This window comes from Cebus imitator, unplaced genomic scaffold (assembly GCF_001604975.1).
Source record: "Cebus imitator isolate Cc_AM_T3 unplaced genomic scaffold, Cebus_imitator-1.0 Scaffold242, whole genome shotgun sequence".
Classification (NCBI taxonomy): Eukaryota; Metazoa; Chordata; class Mammalia; order Primates; family Cebidae; genus Cebus; species Cebus imitator.
This window is the reverse complement of record NW_016107557.1, coordinates 1617604-1622255: the sequence shown is the minus strand read 5'-3', so window position 1 is coordinate 1622255 and position 4652 is coordinate 1617604. Positions and strand designations below refer to the sequence as shown.

General features: G+C 37.5%; 1 pseudogene; it reads right to left on the bottom strand.

Moving 5' to 3' along the window:
• Nucleotides 1–3185: 3185 nt before the first annotated feature.
• On the bottom strand, nucleotides 3186–3712 carry LOC108282517 (annotated as a pseudogene).
• Between the last annotated feature and the right edge of the window lie 940 nt (nucleotides 3713–4652).

The window sequence follows — 4652 nt, the reverse complement described above, 5'->3', positions numbered from 1 at the left end:
TGTATTTAAAATGCTAAAAGCAAAAACCTGGCCAGGTGATTCACATATTTAAAATGCTAGGATTACAGGTGGTGTCTCACACTTGTAATCCTAGCATTTTGGGAGGCTGAGGCGGGCGGATTGCCTGAGCTCAGGAGTTCGAGACCAGCCAGGGAACATGGTGAAACCCTGTCTCTACTAAAAAAATACAAAAAAATTAGCTGGGCATGGTGGCGTTCGCCTGTAGTCCCAGCTACTCAGGAGACTGAGGCAGGAGAATTGCTTGAACCTGGGAGGTGGAGGTTGCAGTGAGCCAAGATTGTGCCACTGCACTTCAACCAGAGGGCAACAGAGCGAGACTCCTTCTCCAAAAAAGAAAAAGAAAAAGGCTTCAACCAAGTATTCTGTATCTACGTAAATTGTCCTTCAAAAATGAGGAGAAGTTAAAACACTCCCAGATAAACAAAAGCTGAGAGAGGTTAATTACCACTAGACTTGTTCTGCAAGAAATGTTAAAGGGAGTCCAGCAGGTTGAAAAGAAAAATAGACAGTAACTCAAAGCCAACAGAGGAAATCAAGATTGCAGTAAGGTTAATACATGGGCATTTGTAAAAGCTTTGGTTTGTAACTACACTTTTTGTTTTCTACATAATTTAAGAGACTAATGCATGGAAAATAATTATTTGTTTCTGTTGCATGCATAACCGCTGAACATGTCATTTTGCAACATCAACAACTGAAAGAGATGAGGACAGAGCTGCAAAGAAAGTTTTTTATTTTTTAATATGTTTAAGCTAAGATGGTGTACACTCAAGTTACAGTTGTAACTTTGGGGTGTTAAATTAGTTAAACTCACACTAATACCCATGGTAACCACAAAAAATATAGCTATAGGATATATACAAAAGGAAATGAGGAAGGAATTAAATCATTCCACTACAAAAAATCAACTAATTACAAAAGAAGACAGTAATGCAGAATGTGATGAATGAAAGGCTACAAGGCATATAGAAAAAAATCCCACAAATTGACAGAAATAAATCCATCTCTAATAAGAATTACTTTAAATATAAATGGAATAAATTCTTCAATCAAAAGTCAGAGATTGGCAGAATAGATTAAAAAAGAAAAACTTGATCCAACCATATGCTGTCTACAAAAGACCCATTCTTTCTTTTTTTAATTTATTTTTTATTTTTTTAAGTCTTAAGAGACGATCATTATTTATTCTTTTTTAAGAGACAGACTTGCTTTGCCACCCAGGCTGGAATGCAGTCATGTGACCATAGCTTACTCTGCCACCTCAAACTGCTGGGCTCAAGAGATCTTCCTGCCTCAGCCTCCTGAGTAGCTGGGACTCCAAGCATGCACCACCATGACTGGCTAATTTTTAAAATTTTTTTAGTAGAGACAGGGTTTCATTATGTTGCCCCAGCTGGTCTCGAACTCCTGGCCCCAAGTAAGCCTCCTACCTCAATCTCCCAAAGTGCTAGGATTATAGATGTGAGCCACAGTGCCCAGCACTAAGAGACTCATTTTAGGTCCAAAGATGCAAGTAGGTTGAAAGTGAAGCATGGAAAAAGATAGTCCTCATAAACAGTAACCAAAGGAATGCAGGAGTGGCTATGCTAATAGAAAAATAGACTTTAAGTCAAAAACTGTCACAAGAGACAAAGAAGGATATTATATATTAATAAAAGTTTCAATACAACAAGAAGATATAATAATTACAAACATTTATGTACCTAATAACAGGCCATTTATATATAAAGCAAAAATGGTCAGAATTGAAGGGATAGGCAGTTCTACAAAAATAGTTGGAGATTTCAATACTCTATTTTCAGTAATGGATTGAACAATCCAAAAGGAGATAAGGAAAGAGAGGACTTGAAAAACATAAGCCAACTAGATATAACAAACATATACAGGACACTCCATCCAATAATAACAGCATACTTATTCAAGTGTGTCTGAAACCTTTTCCAAGCTAGACTACAAAGTAAGTTTCAATAGATTTTTTTTTTCTTTTGAGATGGAGTCTTACTTCATCATCTAGACTGGAATGCAATGGCATGATCTCGGCTCACTGCAACCTCCGCCTCCCAGGTTCAGGTGATTCTCCTGCCTCAGCCTCCTGAGAAGCTGGGATTACAGGCACCCACCATCATGCCCAGCTAATTTTTGTATTTTTGTAGAAATGAGGTTTCACCATGTCAGTCAGGCTGGTCTTGAACTCCTGACCTCAGGTGATCTGCCCACCTTGGCCTCCCAGGTGCTGAAATTACAGGCATGAGCCACTGCATGATTAAATAAGATAAAAGTATCTTGTTTAATCACAATGGCATAACATTAGTAATCAGAAAAAATTTAAAAATAATTTTAAAAGAACTAGAAAAAAATGAGTAACACTAACAGAAAGAAAACTGGAAAATATACAAATTCATAAATCTAAACAATACATTCTCTCTCTCTCTTTTTTTTTTTTTTTATTATCTGCATCATATTCTGTTGTTTACAGCCAAATGCCGAAATGATAAAGATGGTGTTTAAAATATGAGAACATACAAGCATATGCTGTGTCACTTAGGCCTGAATGCAGTGGTGAGACCTCAGCTCACTGCAGTCTCAGGCTTCTGGGCTCAAGTAATCCTCCCACCTCAGCCTCCTGTGTAGCTGGGATTACAGGTGCACACCACCACACCTGGCTAACTTTTTTCATTTTTTGTAGAGACAGGGTCTCACTTTGTTGCCTAGGCTGATCTTGAAATCCTAGGCTCAAGTTATCCTCCTACTACAGCCTCCCAAGTGCTGAGATTACAGGTATGAGCCACCACACTCAGCTTAAACAATGCACTCCTAAACAACCAATAGGATCAAAGAAGAAATTACATGCCCAAAATAACAGGACACAGAAACAATGCTGAGGGGGAAATTTATAGCTATAAACAACTATGTTAAACAATATGAAAGATCTCAAGTCAATAACCTATCTTTTTGTTGTTGTTATTTAGTCTTTATTTCATAATCATAAACGTAACTCTGCAATCCAGCTAGGCATGGAAGGGAACAAGGAAAACATGGAACCCAAAGGGAACTGCAGCGAGCGCACATATTCTGGGATACTGCAAACAAATTGGGTAGGGGGTGCTCTCCTGAGCTACAGAAGGAATGGTCTGGTGGTTGAGATAAAACATAAGTCAAACTTATTAGAGTTGTCCACAGTCAGCTATGCTGATCTACCTGCTGGTCTTGCCATTCCTGGACCCAAAGCGCTCCATGGCCTCCACAATATTCATGCCTTCTTTCACCTTGCCAAAGACCACATGCTTGCCATCGAGACACTGAGTCTTGGCAGTGCAGATGAAAAACTGGGAACCGTTTGTGTTGGGTCCAGCATTTACCATGGACAAGACATGGACAAGATGTTGGGACTTGTATGCTTTAGAATGAAGTTATCATCATCAAATTGCTCCCCGTAGATGGACTTGCCACCGGTGCCATTATGGCATGTGAAGTCCCCACTCTGACACATAAACCCTGGAATGATTCTGTGAAAGCATGACCCCTTATAACCAAATCCTTTTTCTCCAGTGCTCAGAGAATGAATGTTTTCTGCTGTCTTTGGAAACTTGTCTGCAAACAGCTAGAAGGAGACGCGGCCCAAGGGCTCGCCATCGAGGGCAATGTCGAAGAACACCAGGGGGTTGACCATGGCTGATACTACAAGGCTCCAGGCAGCAGTGTCTGCAAAGCCCAATAATCTATCTTAATTTAAAATACTAGGAAAATAACAAACTAAATTCAAAGCTAACAAAAGGGAGGAAATAAGATAGAACTGAGATAAATAAAACTGAAAATTAAAAAAAAAAAAACCTGAGAAAATCAATGAAATCCAAAGTTGGTGCTTCAAAAATATCAACAAAAAATTGACAAACCTTTAACTAGATTGAGTAAGAAAAAGGGGAGAAGACTTAAATTACTAAAATCAGAAAGGAAAATGGAAAAAGTAATATCAATTGTACTAAAATTAAAATGACTATAAGAGAGTACTATGAACAATTTTATGACAATAGATCAGATAACCCAAATGAAATGAACATATCCTATAAAACACAAAACCTACCAAGACTAAATCATGAAAAAATAGAAAATCTGATTAGATGTATTAACTAGCAAGGAAATTGAATCACTAATCAAAAATCTCCTGACAAGGAAAAGCCCTGGACTTGATGACTTCCCTGGTGAATTCTACCAAGCATCTAAAGAATTAACAACAATCCTTCTCAAATTTTTCAAAGAAATTTAAGAGAAGATAACACTTTCTAACTCTTTCTAGGAGGCCAGCTTTACTCTGATACCAAAGCCAGTTGGATGCTATTAGGAAACAAAACAAACAAAACAAAACTACAGACGCAATATTCCTTATGATTGATACAAAAATCCTCAACAAAGTACTAGCAAAATGAGTTCAGATGAACATTATAAGGATTATACACCACAACCAAGTGGGAATTTATTTTACCCTGGATTGCAAGGATGGTTCAACATATAAAAATAAACTAATGTAATACATCATATTAAATGAATAAAAAAACAAATGTGATTATCTTAATTGATGCAGAAAAAGCATCTGACAAAATTCAACACATTTCACAATAAAAACACTCAACCAA